This window comes from Chiloscyllium plagiosum, chromosome 12 (assembly GCF_004010195.1).
Source record: "Chiloscyllium plagiosum isolate BGI_BamShark_2017 chromosome 12, ASM401019v2, whole genome shotgun sequence".
Classification (NCBI taxonomy): domain Eukaryota; kingdom Metazoa; phylum Chordata; class Chondrichthyes; order Orectolobiformes; family Hemiscylliidae; genus Chiloscyllium; species Chiloscyllium plagiosum.
This window is the reverse complement of record NC_057721.1, coordinates 83,457,707-83,478,140: the sequence shown is the minus strand read 5'-3', so window position 1 is coordinate 83,478,140 and position 20,434 is coordinate 83,457,707.

The following is a 20,434-nucleotide window of genomic DNA, read 5'->3' as shown; positions in this document are numbered from 1 at the left end:
CCGGTTTCCTCCCACAGTCCAAAGATGTGCAGGTCAGGTGAATTGGCCATGCTAAATTGCCCGTAGTGTTAGGTAAGGGGTAAATGTAGGGATATGGGGGTGGGTTGCGCTTCGGCGTGGACTTGTTGGGCCGAAGGGCCTGTTTCCACACTGTAATGTAATGTAATCTAATCTAAACAGTTGGCCCAGCATGGATCCCTATGGGACACCACTGGTTACAGGTCTCCACTTTGAGAAGCTCCCTTATACTCCTATTCTCTATCTCTTGTTGCACAACCGGTCCTCTATCCATCTAGCTAGAACACCCTGGACCCCATGCAACTTCACCTTCTTCATCAGTCATGGAGAACCTTATCAAACACTTTACTAAAGTCCATGTATATGACATCTACATCCCTTCCATCATTAATCAACTTTGTCACCTCTTCAAAGAATTCTATTAGATTGTTAAACATGACCTTCCCTGCACAAAACCATGCTGCCTGTCACTGATAAGCCCATTTTCTTCCAAGTTTTTTATATATCCTATCCCTTCGTATCTTCTCCAGTAGCTTCCCTACCACTGATGTCAGGCTCACAGGTCTGTAGATACCATGATTATCCCTGCTACCCTTCGAAAACAAGGGGACAACATTAGCAATTTTCCAGTTGTCTGTGACCTCCCCCAGCTATTTCCTTTCTCACGTCCCTCAGTAACCTAGGATAGATCCCATCCGGTCCTGGGGACTTGTCTACCTTAATGCCTTTTAGAATACACAACCCTTTCTCTGACTCCAAGCACATCTTTCCTCCAATGTCCTTGAGTGGGCCACCCTTTCCCTCGTTACCTCTTGCTCCTTATATATGAACAAAAGGCTTTGGAGTTTTCCTTAATACCCTTTGGGGTTTTCCTACTTGCTATAGATATCTCATTACCTCTTTTAGCCCTCATAATTCCTCGTTTCAGATTGGTCCTGCATTCCCAATATTCTTCCAAAGCTTCGTCTGACCTCAGTCGCTTAGACCTTATGTACGTATCCTTTTTCCTCTTAGCTAGTCTCACAATTTCACCTGTCATCCATGGTCCCCTAATCTTGTAATTTCTATCCCTCATTTTCATAGGAACATATCTCTCCTGAACTCTAATCAACCACTCTTGAAAAGCCTCCCAACCTACATTACCTGGCTCCTGCTGAATTTCCATATAGTTGGCCTTGTCCCAATTTAACACTCTTCCTTTAGGACCCTCTCGTCTTTGTCCATGAGTATCCTAAAACTTTTGGAATTGTGATCACTATTCTCAAAGTAATCCCCTGCTGAAACTTCAACCACCTGGCTGGGCTCATTTCCTAACACCAGGTCCAGTATGGCCCCTTCGCGAGTTCAACTACTTACATTCTGCTCTAGAAAACCCTCCTGGAAGCTCCTTACAAATTCTGCTCCATCCAATCCTCTAACACTAAGTGAATCCCAGTCAATGTTGGGAAAGTTAAAATCTCGTCACCACCACCCTGTTGTTCCTACATCTTTCTATGATCTCTCTACATATTTGTACCTCTATCTCACATTCATTGTTGGGAGGCCTGTAGTACTGCCCCAACATTGTTACTGCACCCTTTCTATTTCTGAGGTCTGCCTCACTGCTCAAGTCTTCCATAGTGCCATCCTTCAGCACTGCTGTGATATTTTCTTTGACCAATAATGCAACTCCTCCACTCCTTTTACCTTCCTCTCTGTCCTGCCTGAAGCATCGATATCCTGGGACATTTAGTTTCCAATAATGCAATTCCCTCAACCAATCATACCCTTCTCAGTAATAGCAATAACATCATACTCCGAGGTACTAATCCATGCCCTAAATGCATCCTACCAGTAGTAGGGGCAGGAAACGCACTGCCTGCAACAGTAGTGGACTTGCCAACTTTAGGGGCATTTAAATTGTCATTTAATAAACATATGGATGAAAATGGAATAGTGTAGGATAGATGGGCTTCCGATTGGTTCCACAAGTCAGTGCAATATCGAGGACTAAAGGGCCTGTCGTCCGCTGTAATTAGATTAGATTAGATTCCCTAAAGTGTGGAAACAGGCCCGTCGGCCCAACAAGTCCACACCGACCATTCAAAGAGTAACCCACCCAGACCCATTTCCCTCTGACACTATGGGCAATTTAGCATGGCTAATTCACCTAATGTGCATGACCTGCACATCTTTGGATTTTGGGAGGAAACCAGAGCATGGGGAGGAAACCCACACAGACACAGGGAGAATGTGCAAACTCCACACAGACAGCCGAGGCTGGAATCAAACCTGGGACCCTGGTGCTATGAGGCAGCAGTGCTAACCACTGAGCCACCGTGCCACCCATAATGTTCGATGCTCTATATTCTAACTCTATAAAGTCATGATCCTATTTATTTTACTAACTGTTCTGCCAACCTCCACTGCCACTTTGAAAGACTCACTCATCATTCCAGACCAGGACTCGTTAGTTTCATGCAACCTTTGTCACTAATTTGCTTAAATTCTGTTTTTGTTCGGAGATCTTGGGAGTTTTACCATTACTTTGAAATTTAAATTTTAAATGCTAATCTATTTAGAGCTAGTTCCCAAGTTTACAGCAAGTCAAGTCTTGTGGCTCACTGGATAGAATCCCTTCCACTAGAGTCAGAAGCTCCAGGTGCAAGTTCGTTGGATCACTTGGCTAGATTAAATTGGTATTAATCATATTGGGATTGATTTTGTTCCAATTAGAGTGATTTTGGGACCGGTTTCCTTACTCTAAATATGATAGAGTACTTTCAGCATAGAATTGAAAAAGAAAAATTATTTGCAGTGACTAAAAATTTGATTTTGACTATGATGGCTTTTTCAGGATTTTTGTGCTGTCTGAGGGATCAGATTTTGTGATTCTGCAATGTCTCCGCAAAAACCTCAAAGCAGTGCTTGTCATTTGGCCCAATAAATATACATCACTGATAAATCACAATCCATTGACTGAACTGTTCATTGTATCTTCAAATCCCTTACTGTCCAAAAGATTACTAATGATTTCTTGTTTTTTCTTGTTACTTGCCTAATACAATTTTGTTCAATGTTATCACACTTCACAATCCTCGCATTCTTCAGTTACATCTGCAGAACATAAAAATGAAAGAGAAAAGCTCCCCAAATGCTGGGGAGCACAGTGGTTCAGAAAGTACCCATGGAGAAAAAGCAAACTAAGGTTTCAAGTCTAGATGACTCTTCATCAGAGCTAAAATGTGCAGGGAGCAGTATTTATGTGTAGTTGGGTGGATGGTGGTTGAGTGTAGAGTGCTGGGGGAGAAAGGACATTGATAGCTCAGATTAAGTGATTGGAATGTGAGAATGGCAGAAGGGGGGGGAGGGCGGAAGGAGAGCGGTGAAGAAGAGGATGTGGTGACAGAGAATACATCTGAGCGACAAGAAAGGGAAGGAATGGGAATTGGTTCACAATTTGAAGGTATTGAACTGAATTTTAAGTCTAGAAGATTGTAAAAAAACTGTGGATGCTGGAAATCTAAAACAAAAATAGAAATTCTAAAGAAACTCAGGGAGTCTGACAGCATCTGCAGGGAGAAAGCATAGTTAATTTTCAAGTCCAGTAAGTTCTGAAGAAGGGTAATTGGATTTGAAATATTAACACTACTTTCTCTCCACAGATGCTGTGAGACCTGCTGAGTTTCTCCAGCAATTTCTGATTTTCTTATATAGACTGTATAAGATATTCCTGCTTAATTGTATTTTCAATTTTTTATGGTAATTGAAGTTTGCATTGCACTGAAGAATTGGCACACTTGATTCAAAAGCCATATTTCTATCCCTAAAAGCTTGAAGAGAATGTAAAGGTTAATGTTGGCATCACTTTTGCCAGTGAAATAAAGTTATCTTTCAAATGGTAATACTGCTTACTGTGAAATAAGCTACTTAATGTCTTAATATGCAAGATGGTCATACCACTTGTTAAACAGAAAGTACTTTTACTTTTATAGACATGTATATTTTTGGGTAAATTCAATAATTCTATGATCACAGGGAGTAGCTTTGCCTGAAAACAGGGGTCAGAAATGGGTCTAACCTATGATGTTTGAGCACAGCTCTCAATAAGGGCAGGAAAAAATTACAGAGGTTTATAAAATCATGAGGTGCACGGATTGGATAAAATAGACAAGGTCTTTTCCCTGGGTGGGGGAGTCCAGAACTAGAGGACATAGCTTTAAGATAAAAGGGGAAAGATTTAAACGGGACCTGAGAGGCAACTTTTTCATGCACAGTGTGGTGCGTGTATGGAATGAGGAGGCGGTGAAGGCAGGTACAATTAACATTTATATGTTAATTGCATTCAATTTGTGAAATGAGTTTCACCTCAAAAACGTTTACAAAACTTATACCAATTATTGTCAGACTGATTAAATCTTGCTGTCAAAAAGGAATGTTAAAACTGTTTGTAGGAAAACTTTAGGCTTCCCTGTGTATGTATTAATATTTTTGGCTAGCTGATACAGGAAATTTTTAAAAATCATATTTTATACTTTGGAACAAACCAAAGATTCATAGCAAATACAATTTAGTTGTAATTTGCACAGAATACAGATTCTTTATGGACTGATTAATATCTAGTTAAATTTAAGGTGGTACATTGCATAAACAATAAGGATGTCACAAATCCCTTGGAAAAGAAGAGCCTAATTGGGTTAGTACAGCATAAGAATTTTTGGGTTCTGATGCACAAATCAGTAAAATTAGCAATAAAGTAAAGAATGCACTGGAGTTCATATAGATATACTGCACGGAACCAACCCTTCTGTCCAACTTCTCCATGCCGACCAGATATCCTAAATTAGTCTAGTCCCATTTGCCAGCATTTAACCCATATCCCTCTAAACCCTTCCTATTCATCCAGATGTCTTTCAAATGATGTAATTGTACCTGCCTCCACCGCCTCCTCATTCATACACGCACCACACTCTGCGTGAAAAAGTTGCCTCTTAGGTCCCATTTAAATCTTTCCCCTTTTACCTTAAAGCTATGTCCTCTAGTCCTGGACTCCCCCACCCAGGGAAAAGACCTCGTCTACTTTATCCAATCCGCGCCCCTCATGATTTTATAAACCTCTGTAAGGTCACAGCTCAGTCTTCGACGCTCCTGGGAAAACAGCCCCAGCCTATTCAGCCTCTCCGTACAGCTCAAACTCTCCAAAACTGGCAACATCCTTGTAAATCTTTTCTGAACCCTTTCAAGTTTCACAACATCTTTCATATAGCAGGGAGATCAGAATTGAATGCAGATTCTCAAAGTGCCCTAACCAATGTCCTGTACAGTAACAACATGACACCCCAACTCCTATTTTCAATTCACTGACCAATAAAGGCAAGCATACCAAACACCTTCCTTACCATGCTGTCTACTTTATTCTCAAGGAACCAGGAACCTGCACCCCAGGATCTCTTTGTTTGGTAACACTCGATAGGACTGATTACATTCTTACTGATGAAATAGCTGTCTATCTCAGCCTTATATATAGTTATCAAACCAGCTCTTAAGCTTTCAGCGGTAAAGAATTCTGCAGATTCACTACCCTCTTATACCATATGTTCTGGTTCTACTCCCACAAAGTGAAATGCCCTTTCAGCATCTGTCTTGTGAAATTTCCTCAGAATCTTATATGTTTCAATCAGGTTCTCTCGGTCTTCTAAATTCCAACGAGTACAGACCAAAACTATTCAAACTGGGATCAACGTAGTGAATCTTCTCTGGATTGCCTCCAATTCTAGTGTATCATTCTGTCAATAAGGGAATCAAACCATATTCCAAATATGGTCTGACTATTAATTCGTATAGTTTTAAGAAGGCCTCCCTCTTTTTTATGCTATATTCCACTGAAATAAAGGCCAACATTCTATTTGCCTTCCTTATGACCTGCTGATTATGCATCTAGTATTTTATGATTTATGTACAAAATTCCTAATCCCTCTCTGCTGCAGCTTTCTGCATTTTTTCTCCATTTCAAATAATATTCAGCTCCTCTATTCTTCCTTCCATAGTGCATAACCGTACATTTTCCCACACTTTGTTCCAGCTGCCGCGTTTATGACCATTCACTTAACCTGTCTATATCTCTCTGCAGATTCTTTGTATCATCCTCACCACTTGCCTTCTCGCCAATTTTTGTGTCATCTGTAAATCTGATGATTGTATATTCACTTTCTTCATTTAACTTATTCATATGCAGCAAAATTTGTTTTAACTGGCACTTTATCAACCGGCACTCTTGATAAATGTCAAAAATTATATACCTCAAATACTGCAATCTACTGTGATGTCTGAGTATTAAGAGAGAAAGTGAGGACTGCAGATGCTGGAGATCAGAGGCAAGAGTGTGGTGCTGGGAAAGCACAGCAGGTCAGGCAGCATCCGAGGAGCAGGAGAATTGGGCATAAGATCTTCATCAGGAATATCTGAGTATTAACATTATAAATAAAGTATAATAGTGATGCATGTATCCCCTGCATTACATTTCTATTAGTTACTGTGTGTTTTTACATTGATTTTTTTGAGGGATGTTGATGTCTCGAAGCCTCACTTGGCCAGGGTTTACTGCAGTTATGTATATCTTTTCATTATCTAGAATATTTGATCAACTGGCACACTCCTGGTCCCATAGATGCCAGTTAGTAAGAAGTTTGTCATATATTGTGAAAATTTGTGGCTCCGGAACTGATCCTGTTGGCACTCCACAAGTTACATGTTGCCATCCTGAACATGCTCCCCTTATCCATATTCTGTGTCTTCTACTATTTAGACCAGCGATTCTTAACAGTTTTTTGGCCACAGCCGCCCTATGAACTCTTCTCAGGTTCCAGGGACCCCCTTTCAAACAAGAGTACAACACAAACAGATAGACAGAAAATCATTTATTATTGAACACCAAGAAAACTTGAACATTCTGACATACTTTGAAAAAGACTGTATGAAACTAAACATCTATCAGGCTTAATGTAATTCTTGAGCTTGGTGCTTTTCTGCAAGTTTTATGCTATCAAGCTCCAAATTAGTTTCGGCTTTGGTATTTCATTGGTTCAGTTACCAAGGCCCCCATAAACCCTCGGGGCTCCCCTTCTCACAGTTTTCAGTCTATGGTCCCCTTCAAATGTGCCAGGACCCCGAAGGCAGCCATGTGGCCCCCACTGAGAATGGCTGATTTAGGCAATCTTCTAACCATTATGACATATTACCTCCAATCATGGGCTCTTAACTTATTAACAAATCTTATATGTGGCACCTTATAAAATGTCTTTTGGAAATTTATTTGAGACTGAGGGATATCAAGTTTTGAAGAATAATTGAGTGATTTGTGTAGAGGATGACAAAGATGATTTGAGCTGGAATATCAGTATTTTCAGAAGTGGGAAACCTACATCTTCATCATAGATAGTGAACTAACTGGCAGACAGGGAACAAGCACTAAGAATAAACATGCCTTTTTTCCTGCACTGGCAGCTAATGACTAGTGGGATACCACACAGGGTTCAATGATTGGTCTCCAACTCTTCAAAGTTCATATTCATGATTTAGATAAGCAAATCAAATGTAATATCTCCAAGATGGAGATGACACAAAGCTGGCTGTGATGGTAAACTCTGAGGATGATCAGAATTTCTGTGTGATTTAGACAAGTTGAGTGAGTGGGCACATGGTTGGCAGATGAAGTATAATATGGATAAATGTGAGGTTATTCACTTTGGCAGCAAAAACTGGAAGGCACATCTGAATGGTAACAGATTGGAAGAGGGAAAGTGCAATGAGACCTGGATGTACTTGGACACCAGTTTCTGAAAGTAAGTGTTGCACATGCAACAGGTGGTAGAGAAGGCAAATGGTGTGTTGGTCTTCTTCGCAAGAGGTTTTGAGTACAGGAGCAGAGATTTCTTGCTGCAATTGTACAGACCTTGGTAAGACCATACCTACTGTGTGCAGTTTTGGTCTCCTTTTCCAAGGGAGGATGTGCTGGCTATGGAGAAGTGCAACAATGACTTCCTGACAAATCCTGGGATGGCAGGACTTACATATGAATACGGTTAGGACCGTATTCCCACTGGTAGTGCACTCGGCTTGGACCAAGAGACCCAGACAGCATCCAAAGAGAGAAAGCAAGCCAACATTTCAAGTCTAGATGGCTCTTCCTCAAAGTCATCTGAGAGGAAGAATCATTTAGACTCAAAATATTAACTTGCTTTCTCTCCATGGATGCCGCCTAACCTGCTGTGATCTCCAGCATGTTTTGTTTTCAGTATAGATTCCAGCATCTGCAGTAATTTGCTCCTACAAAGACAACCAGGAGCAAAGACAACCAGGTTCAAGTTCGACCTGCTCCTGAGGTCTGTAATAACATGACTGAAAACAAAAAATGCTGGAGATCAAAGCGGGTCAGGCATCATCCATGAAGAGAGAACATGTACATCCAGAGCAAGCTAATATTTTTGAGTCACAGTGATTCTTCATCAGAACTGTGGTGTGTAATAACAGGTTGATTAAAAAAATTGGTTTATAAAACAAAATTTCCCCAGAGCTGGTTCAAATGTCCCAGGAATATAAAGCCCTCCCTCCTGCATTATCTTTTCAGGCTCATATTTCTCCTTTTTCTATACTCACTAGCAAGTGCTACTAGGATTAATCCAACCATTCTTACTTTTTGAGGTTTCCATGCTAATTTCTCACTTAAAATCCTACATTGTGACTGAAGGACCACATTCCTCTTTCAAACTATGGTTTTGGTTCAAGTGGACCACAACTGCTGGCAGTTTCATCCTCTTATGGTGCCAATTAAGTGACATCCTTGGCTCTGGCACCAGAGAGGCAATAGAACATCCTTGATTCAAGTCTGAGGCTGCAGAAATGCCTGCTGTCTCCTTAACAATCAAATCTTCCAACATTATTGACATTCCAGTGTTTTGGGGTCCATATCCCACCCTCCCTCGCACTGACCACTGATGTCATGGACTTGGTTCTTGCTGCTCTCCACAGATAAAACATCCATTATGTTTGTGGACCCCAGCACTAACTACCTGGTCTTTTTGATATCCTAGTGGTTGGCTATTTCTTCTCTAATTGTACACACTTGGAGTGAACAAATATACAATTGTGCTTGCTATTATAATAAACCTTACTAGCACAAAACTTTACTAGTTAAAAATGAGAAACTCACCAGCTACTCACTTCCCTGATGTTGATGTCTCTCAAATACAGGAAAATAGAATGCTTTACTTATTTGTTTTACATTGAAAATTATATTTTTCAATTACTTAGATGAACTCCTGAATTTGGAGCTGTATTACTCACCAACCAATCAAATTTCAGCCTTCTAATGAAGTCACAGTTTGACTTTTTTCTACTTTGTCAACCCTAGTCACCTCCAGCTCCCAAACATTTCAGGCTTCCAGAATATCAGATCTACCAATGTTTGATTAGCATTTTTATCTTTCCTATTACATCTTTCCTATTTGATCTGATTATAATGGATGCAGTTTGCAAAAAGATATGTTAAGCAACCGTTCAGCAACTGTAAGACAGTTACATCAAATGGCTAGAAACATATTATGCATTTATAGTTTTAGAAACAAATACAGTTGACTACTCACATTACCCTCATATGTCATAAAGTTAAAGGTATCCTTTTTCACCCTTGATTACGTATTGATCATTAGAAATGCCCTGACCAATTTCCCACAATATACTCCATCTTCTTTATTTTGGCCCACTCACTTTGCCATGACCTTTTTCGAATATCCTTCTCCCATCTGCACAACTTGTTTTGCCACCTGAAGAGATTCTGCCAGACATGCTGAGTTCTCCAGCACTTTCTGTTTTCATTTCAGATTTCCAGCAGTTGCAGTATTTTGATTTTGTTACTGTGACTTCTAACTTCATGCCATACACAAACTAATATAATTCTCCCTGTTTTTTCCAAGCAAATAATTGATAAACATCTTTTTATACATTTATATATAAGCCACAGCCCAAAACAGATCTCTGTGGAATAGCACGTATTACATTCCAATCAGAGAACGAGTCCTTTATTTTCTTCTTAGGTCTACAATTATGGCTGAGCACAACTGACTAGACACAACCCATGTTCAGTGTGGCACAAATTGCCAATGGGATCAAAACAGATATCAAGATTCCATAGTATATATAAGCGGCATCATGCTTGTTTCTGGAGTGGAGCCTAGTCATCCATTTTTCTGCCTTCATTCATTAACCAGGCGATGCACTGTTGGTGTAAGCGGAGTTGCCCATTTTTTTGCCTGACACATAAGTCATTGCCTTTTCATAGATGAGCTTCTTCAGCTTTAACAACAACTGAAACCAACATTTATTTAGTCATTTTAAGACAGTAACAACTATATCAAGTACTTAGGTGGCATGGTGGCACAGTGGTTAGCACTGCTGCCTCACAGCACCAGAGACCCAGGTTCAATTCTCCGCCTCAGGCAACTGTCTGTGTGGAGTTTGCATTTTCTCCCCGTGACTGCTTGGGTTTCCTCCCACAATCCAAAAAGTTGCTTAACATATCTTTTTGCAAACTGCATCCATTATAATCAGATCAAATAGGTGAATTGTCCATGCTAAATTGAAGGGGTAAATGTAGGGGTCTGGGTGGGTTGCTCTTCAAAGGGTTGGTGTGGACTTGTTGGGCGGAAGGGCCTGTTTCCACACTGTAAGTAATCTAATCTTCACAGAGGTATTATCAGGTGTGGAGGTAACAAGCTTTGAATGGGATATTCAACAGAAGATGAGCTGACTAATTTTATGAAAAAATATAGAGTAAACATACTTCAATAATTTAACTGGAAAATTTTACTAACTCTCAGCCGTGTAGTCCTACAACTTTACTCAAAATGTGGTGGAATGGAAATGTAAATAAATATATGAAAACAGAGAAATAAGATCTATAGTAAGGAAATTTGTATTCAAACTGTTCAATATCTCCAGAAAAAATCCAGGTGCTTCTAATCTGTGCACAACATATGCATCTGCAAGTTGTTTTGATCAATCACATTTTTTTTGCCAAGGCACCTTCATATAGTTCTGTGAGCTAAGGTGACATAAATAGTCAATCATTAGGAAAGGATTTAAATCACAAGGCCAATTACCTCATGCTGCCAAGGTGGCAAAAACAAGCTGCAGAAAACTTTCCTTGATTTCTGTCAGTAATGATAAATAACACTAATGACTGTTGCAGACATCAATGCTGCTATCAGGGGAACACAGGCAATCTTGAAAAGAACTTTACCGATTCACTAATCATAGCCTTGTTCTGTTGTTGAACAGCAAATAAAATGTCAACAAGAATTAGCACATGATGCCCCTGTCTATGTAATAAGAATCTAACAAAAAGAATGGATTTGTTCATATTGATATCTCACTGTATTTCGTGCAAGTACATGACCAACAGTTTATATCCTGTTCCCTAGATGCTGCCTGACCTGCTGCGCTTCTCCAGCAACACATTTCCATCTCTGATCTCCAGCATCTGCAGACCTCATTTTCTCTTCAACAGTTTATACAGCCAAGCTTCACTGTAGTCAGCTTGTGCATGAAAAATAATGGATTTAATGAGTGGTTTACTGTCTGATGACATCTTGAACCAGAAGTAGAAACTGACTGTTTGGATGGAGAGCAAAAGGAAAAATGTGAGATATAAAGTTACAGCATCCTGGAGCATTACTTCAAAAATAAGCAGAAGAAGTAGGATAGTCAACATAAATTTATATCCAAAATGGACAAGAGGAATAACATCTCTTATTGAGATGATTATAGACAGGCAATGACCATTTCCGATAGGAGACCGCCCCTTAATATTCAATGGTGTCACCACCACTGAATCACCCACTATCAACATTCTGGGGATTACCATTGACCAGAAATTCAACTGGACTCACGACATAAACACAGTGACAACAAAAACAGGTCAGGGGCTAAGAATACTATGGTGAGTAATGCACCTTCTGACTCCCAAAGTCTGTCCATCATCTACAAGGTACAGGTCAGGTGATGGAATACTTCCCACTTGACTGGATATGTGCAGCTCATACAACATTCAAGGAGCTTGACACCATCCAAGACAAAGTCGTCTGTTTGATTGGTACCACATCCCCAAGCATCCACACCATCCACAACCAAACCTCATGAACAGTAATGTGTATTATCTATAAAAATGCACTACAGAAATTCACCATAGATGCTTAGACAGTACCTTTCAAACCACAATCACTTCCATAAAGAAGGGCAAGAGCAGCAGATACATGGAAATATAACCACTAACAAGTTCCCCTCCAAGTCACTCACCATCTTGACTTTGAAATATATCACTGTTCCCTCACTGTGGCTGAGGGATGCTTCCCCCAAGAGCATTTTGGGTCAACCGACAGCAAATAGATTGTAGTGATTCAAAAAGGCAGCTCACTATCACCTTTTCAAGGGTAACCAGGGTCAGGCAATAAATGCTGGTGAGCTAGCAACATCCACATCCCACAAATAATTTTTTAAAATTATTCAATTAGTGGCATATACTAAAGGTAATCTAACAGATCAAGACAAAATAGCAACTATTGGAAGACAGGTACTAAAATAAGAGAGGTGATGTAGTGGAGAAATGAGGTTGTATTTAATGTAATTGATGCAGGTTCGGTCCTAAGATGCTTCTTCAGAAGAATGATCTCTCGATCCAAATCGTTAACTCTGCTGTGTCTCCACAGATGCTGCCAGATCTGCTGAATTTATCCAGCAATTTCTGTTTTGTTTTGGATCCTATGCTTGTCAAGCCCTTAACTGGTCAGCATTATGCCTTCTCCATGATTCAATGCAATCGCATTGAACAACAGTCACTGGTCAATCAGAAGTTGCTACTTGGATGGAAATGCAATATTGTGTTAATACACTTCCTGGATTGCTGTAGTCATGTGACCATTGTCATGCAGCACACTCAGCGAAGAACTCCGTCTTACAGCCAGAACAATAAAGACACAGTACAAGCTAGACTGTTGTCCTGTGGACAAATAACCTGATGTCACAGCAGAATTGAGATTGAGTGTTCAAGAACTGTACATAAGCAGAGCTATAGAGAAAGGAATACAGAAATGTTGACTGCTGCTTACAGGAAGCCACAAAAAAGAACAATGAAACAGGCCTTAGCTGAAACCACGTTGCTAGTTATCCTATCCAAGTGCAAATTGAAATGAAGAGCCACTTGAAACAAAAGTTATAACTTTTTCCACTGGCAATATCAAAACAATGAGATTACAACAAATTGAATTAATATGTCACTGCAGCTACAAATAGTTTGCTTATCATTGTTGGGGAAAGATTGTTTAAAAAGTGCATTGTATCCTAAATCTCTCCAAAGATATGAAAAGAAAGATTCAGAAATTTTGAAAGACTTAAGGTACACTTTGAAACTAAATTGAGGTAACACATAAATGATATATATTCAATATAGGGCTCATGATAAAACCTAGAAACAAAGAAAATAGGAGCATATGTTGTGGTTCTGTTCGCCGAGCTGGAAGTTTTTGTTGCAAACGTTTCGTCCCCTGGCTAGGCGACATCATCAGTGCTTGGGAGCCTCCTGCGAAGCGCTTCTTTGATGTTTCCTCCGGTGTTTATAGTGGTCTGTCCCTGCCGCTTCCGGTTGTCAGTTTCAGCTGTCCGCTGTAGTGGTTGGTATATTGGGTCCAGGTCGATGTGTTTGTTGATGGAGTTTGTGGATGAATGCCATGCCTCTAGGAATTCCCTGGCTGTTCTCTGTCTGGCTTGCCCTATGATAGTACTGTTGTCCCAGTCGAATTCATGTTGCTTGTTGTCTGCGTGTGTGGCTACTAAGGATAGCTGGTCGTGTCGTTTCGTGGCTAGTTGATGTTCATGTATGCGGATTGTTAGCTGTCTTCCTGGTTTTCCATTTTGGAAAGTCAAATCAAGATAGGAATTATATGGTAAATGGTAAGGTCCTGAGGACTGTTGTGCAATGGAGGGATCTAGGAGTGCATGTACATACTTCTTTGAAAGCAGCATTACAGGGAGATAGGATAGTAAAGAAGGCATTTGGCATGCTGGCCTTCCTTGGTCGAGACACTGAGTATATGAGTTGGGACATTATACAGTTGTATAAGTCATTGGTGAGGCCGCACTTAGAGTATTGTGTACAGTTTTTGCACATCCTGTTATAGGAAAGGCATAGTAAAATACATTGATGAAGGCAGAGCACTGGATGTGGTGCATATGGATTTTAGTAAAGCGCTGGATAAGATTCTCCATGGTAGGCTCATTCAGAAAGTAAGGAATCATGGGATACTGGGAAATTTGGCTGTCTGGATACAGAATTGGCTGGCCCATAGAAGACAAAGTGTGAGTAGATGGAAAGTATTCAGCCTGGAGTTCAGTGACCAGTGGTATTCTGCAGGGATCTGTTCTTGTGCCTCTTCTCCTTGTGGTTTTTATATGTGACTTGGATGAGGAGGTGAAAGGTTGGGTTAGTAAGTTTGCTGACGAAGATTGGTGGAGTGGTGGATAGTGGAAGGCTGTTGCAGGTTGCAACGGGACATTGACAGGATGCAGAGTAGGGCTGAGAAGTGGCAGATGGATTTCAACTCGAAAAAGTGTAAAGTGATTCACTTTGGAAGGTGGAAATTGAATGCAGATTACAGGGTTAAAAGCAAGAATCTTGGCAGTGTATAGGAACAGAGGGATCTTGGGGTCCATGTGCATAGATCCCTCAAAGTTGCCACCCAAGCTGATAGGGTTGTTAAGAAGGCGTATGGTGTGTTGGCTTTCATGAGTAGGGGGATTGAGTTTAAGAGCCATGAGATTATACAGCAGCTCTATAAAGCTCTGGTTAGACCACACTTGGAATATTGCGTTCAGTTCAGGTTGCCTCATTATAGGAAGGATGTGGAAGCTTTAGAGAGGGTGCAGAGGAGATTTACCAGGATGCTGCCTGGACTGGTAGGCATATTTTATGAAGAAAGGTTGAGGTAGTGAGGCCTTTTCTCATTGGAGGGAAGAAGGATGAGAGGTGACTTGATAGAGGTGTGCAAGATGATGACTGCCATAGATAGAGTGGATAGCCAGAGACATTTTCCCAGGACGGAAATGGTTTTCATGAGGGGGCATAATTATAAGGTGAGTGGATAAAGGTATAGGGGAGATGTCAAAGATAGGTTCTTTACATAGAGAGTGAAGGGCACGTGGAATGCACTGCCAGCAATGGTAGTACAGTAAATACATTAGAGAAATTTAAGCAACTCTTGGATAGGCACATGGATGATAGTAAAATGAAGGCTATGTGGGTTAGCTTAATCTTAGAGTAGAATAAAAGTTCGGCATAACACTAAGGGCTGTAGGGCCTGTACTGTGCTGTACTATTCTATGTTCTAAACTGGAAAGTGTGCCAAGAAGATTTATGAGGATATTGCCAGGACTAGCAGCCCTGAGGGACAGGGAGAGGTTGGCCAGGATATGACTTTATTCATTGGAACATAGGGGAAGGAGAGATGACCTTACTGAGGGTGTATAAAATCATGAGGGGCTAAATAGGATGAATGCATATAGTCCTTTTTCCGAGGTTGTGGAATTGAAAACAAGAGGGCATCAGTTTAAGGCAAGAGGGGAATGATTTAAGAAATGATTGGAAGGAGCAAAATGGCCTTTATTAGAGTGATATGCTCTTCTTGTCGGATGTGGGAGTTTTGGGAAAGTTTAAGGGTTACTGAGGGTTATATCTGCAATAAATGTCGTTGGTTGCGAATCCTGGATCGGTTAGAGCGACAGTTCGAGGCAATGAAGAATTTACAAAGAGCTAGGGGGTGTGATGGATGGCAGTTATAGGAAGGGAGAAAAGCCGCAGATACAGTCAGGCAGATGGGTTAACTCCAAGAAAGTTGTGGGGGGGTAGACGGGTAATACAGAAGTCTTTTGTGGCTATTCCCACTTTAAACAAGTATGCTATTTTGGAAAATGTAGGGGGTGATGGATTATCATGGGAATGTAGCACAAACAGCCAAGTTTCTGGTATCAAAACCGGCTTTAATGTAATGAGGGATATATCGGGATCCAAGTGATCGATTGTGTTAGGGGACTCTCTAGTCAGGGGAAAAGACAGACGTTTCTGTAGCCAGCAGCGATAAATCAGAATGATGTGTTGCCTCCCTGGTGCCAGGATCAAGGATGTCTCAGAGAGGGTGCAGAATGGTCTCAAAGGGGAGAGGGACCTGCAGGAGGTCATTGTACACATTGGTACCAACAACATAGGAAGGGAAAAGGAAGAGATTCTGAAGGGAGAATATAGAAAGTTAGGCAGGAATTTTAAAAGGAGGTCCTCAAAGATAGTAATATCTGGATTACTCCTGGTGCTATGAGTTTGTGAGGGTAGGAATAGGAGAATACATACAGACTGCGTGGCTGAAGAGCTGGTGTACAGGAGAAGGATTCACATTTTTGGATCATTGGAAGCTGTTTTGGGGTAAAGTGACCTGTACAAGAAGGACGGATTGCACCGAAATTAGAAGGGGACAAATATACTGGCAGGGAGATTTGCTAGAGCAGCTTATGAGGATTTAAATTAGTAAGGGAGGGGGAGGGGAGAAGGTGGTGGTGGTGTGGTGATGGGGTGGTGGGACCCAGGGAGATACTGAGGAAAGAGATCAATCTGAGACTGGGACAGTTGAGAAAAGAAGTGAGTCAAACAGCCAGGGCAGGCAGGAACAAAGCAGAGAACAATGTAGGACTAATAAATTAAACTGCATTTATTTCAATGCAAGATGCCGAGCAGGGAAGGCAGATGAACTCAAGGCATGGTTAGGAACGTGCAACTGGGATATCGTAACAATTACAGAAAAGTGGCTTAGGGATGGACAGGAATGGCAGCTTAGTGTTCCAGGATACAAATGTTATAGGAATGATAGAAAGGGAGGCAGGGAGGAGGGGGAGTGGGATTTTTGATGAAGAATAGCATGACAACTGTACTGAGGGGGGATATTCCCAGAAATACATCCAGGGAAGTTATTTGGGTGGAACTGAGAAATAAGAAAGGGATGATCACCTTATTGGGATTTTATTATAGACCCCCTAATAGTCAGTGGGAAATTGAGAAATAAATTTGTAAGAAGATCTCAGTATCTGTAACAATAATAGGGTGGTTATGGTAGGGGATTTTAACTTTCCAAATATAGACTAGGACTGCCATAGTGTTAAGGGTTTAGATGGAGAGGATATATGTGGATGTACTTACTAGAGAAGGTGCAAAACTTGATCTACTCTTGGGAAATAAGGCAGAGCAGGTGACTGAGGTATCAGTTGAGGAGCAGCGACCGTAATTCTATTAGTTTTAAAATAGTGATGGAAAAGGTCAGACCAGATCTAACAGTTGACGTTCTAAATTAGAGGATGGTATTAGGCAAGAACACTCAAAAGCTGATTGGGTGAAGATGTTTGCAGGTAAAGGGACAGCTGGTAAATGTGAAGCCTTCAGAAATGAGATAACGAGAGTCCACAGACAATATATTCCTGTTAGGGTGAAAGGAAAGGCTGGTAGGTGTAGGATGACGAGAGAAACTGAGGGTTTGGTTCAGAAAAAGAAGAAAGCATATGTCAGGTATAGACAGGAGAGATCGAGTGAATTCTCAGAAGAGTATAAAGGCAGTAACGAGTATACTTAATAGGGAAATCAGGAGGGCAAAAAGGGGACATGAGATAGCTTTGGCAAATAGGATTAAGGAGAATCCAAAGGGTTTTTACAAATACATTAAGGACATTAAGGACAAAAGGGTAATTAGAGAGATTTGGAGATGCTGGTGTTGGACTGGGGTGTACAAAGTTAAAAATCACACAACACCAGGTTATAGTCCAACAGGTTTAATTAGAAGCACACTAGCTTTCGGAGCGTCGCTCCTTCATCAGGTGGTAGTGGAGGGCTTAATCCTAACACACAGAATTTATAGCAAAAATTTACAGTGTGATGTAACTGAGCTCAAAAACTGCATGAATTCATGTAAAACTCCGTTATCTCACTCTTTAGATTAGAATCAATCTAAACATCATGGCACAGACAGAGAACACAGGGGGCCAACACCTTTAACATATTCTCTAGCTATCACCATCGTTAACAGCTAACCCGAGAATGCAACTTTTAAAAAAAGGTTTTGTGATTTACACATGAAAGAAGTGAAACTATCACGGTATTCTAAGAGATGAAAGGCTGAACAGACAATCAATTTTTCAATGTATAATTTCAGTTACACCACACTGTAAATTTTTGCTATAAATTCTGTATTACCACCTGATGAAGGAGCGACGCTCTGAAAGCTAGTGTGCTTCTAATTAAACCTGTTGGACTATAACCTGGTGTTGTGTGATTTTTAACTTTGTGTGGAGCCGCAGGAGATGGGGGAGATACCAAACGAGTACTTTGCATCAGTGTTTCTGTAGAGAAGGACATGGAAGATATAGAATGTAGGGAAATAGATGGTGACATCTTGAGAAATGTTCATATTACAGAGGAGGAAGTGCTGGATGTCTTGAAACACATAAAGGTGGATAAATCCCCAGGACCTCATCAGGTGTACCATGGAACTCTATGGAAAGCTAGGGAAGTAATTGCTGGGCCCCTTGCTGAGATACTTGTATCATCGACAGTCACAGGTGAGGTGCCAGAAGACTGGAGGTTGGCTAATGTGGTACCATTATTTAAGAAAGGTGGTAAGGACAGACCAGGGAACTATAGACTGGTGAGCTTGTCGTTGGCAAGTTATTGGAGGGAATCCTAACGGACAGGATTTATAAGTATTTGGAAGGGCATGGGCTGATTAGGGATAGTCAACATGGCTTTGTATGTGGGAAATCATGTCTCATGAACTTGATCGAGTTTTGAAAAAGTAACAAAGAGGATTAATGAGGGTAGAAGACGTGGAGGTGATCAATATGGACTTCAGTAAGGCGTTTGATAAGGTTCTTCATGGGAGACTGATTAGCAAGGTTAGATCTCATGAAATACAGGGAGAACTAGCCATTTGGATGCAGAACTGGCTCAAAGGTAGAAGACAGAGGGTGGTGGTGGAAAGTTGTTTTTCAGACTGGAGGCCTGTGACCAGTGGAATGCCACAAGGATCGGTGCTGGGTCCACTACTTTTCGTCATTATTATAAATGATTTGGATGTGAGCATAGCAGGTATAGTTCATAAGTTGGAGGTGGAGCAGACAGCAAAGAAGGTTACCTCAGGCTACAAAGAGATCTTGACCAGATGGGCCAATGGACTGAGGAGTGGCAGACAGAGTTTAATTTAGATAAATGCGAGGTGCTGCATTTTGGGAAAGCAAATTTTAGCTGGACTTATACACTTAATGGTAAGGTCTTAGGGAGTGTTGCTGAACAAAGAAACCTTGGAGTGCAGGTTCATAGCTCCTTGGAAGTAAAGTTGCAGGTAGATAGGATAGCGAAGAAGGCGTTTGCTATGCTTTCCTTTATTGGTTAGAGTATTGAGTAAAGGAGTTGGGAGATCAGGTTATGGCTGTACAGGACATTGGTTAGGCCACTGTTGGAATATTGCGTGCAATTCTGATCTCCTTCCTATCGTAAGGATGTTGTGAAACTTGAAAGAGTTCAGAAAAGATTTATAAGGATGTTTCCAGGGTTGGAGGATTTGAGCTATCGGGAGAGGCTGGACAGGCTGAATAGGCTGGGGCTGTTTTCCCTGAAGCATCGTAGACTGAGGGTGACCTTATAGAGGTTTATAAAATCATGAGGACCATGGATAGGGCAAATAGACAAGGTCTTTTCCCTGGGGCGGAGGAGTCCAGAACTAGAGAGCATAAGTTTAAGATGAGAGGGAAAGGGTATAAAAGGGACCTGAAGGGCAACTTTTTCACGCAGAGAGTGGTGCGTGTATAGAATGAACTGCCAGAAGAAGTGGTGGAGGCTGGTACAATTGCAACATTTAAAAGGCATCTGGATGGGTATATGAATAGGAAGGGTTTATAGAACATAGAACATAGAAGAATACAGCGCAGTACAGGCCCTTCGGCCCTCGATGTTGCGCCGATCCAAGCCCACCTAACCTACACTAGCCCACTATCCTCCATATGCCTATCCAATGCCCGCTGAAATGCCCATAATGAGTCCACCACTGCTACTGGCAGGGCATTCCATGAACTCACGACTCGCTGAGTAAAGAACCTACCCCTAACATCTGTCCTATACCTACCACCCCTTAATTTAAAGCTATACCCCCTTGTAATAGCTGACTCCATATGTGGAAAAAGATTCTCACTGTCGACCCTATCTAAAGCCCTAATCATCTTGTACACCTCTATCAAGTAACCCCTACACCTTCTTTTCTCCAATGAAAACAACCCCAAGTGCCTCAGCCTTTCCTCATAAGATCTT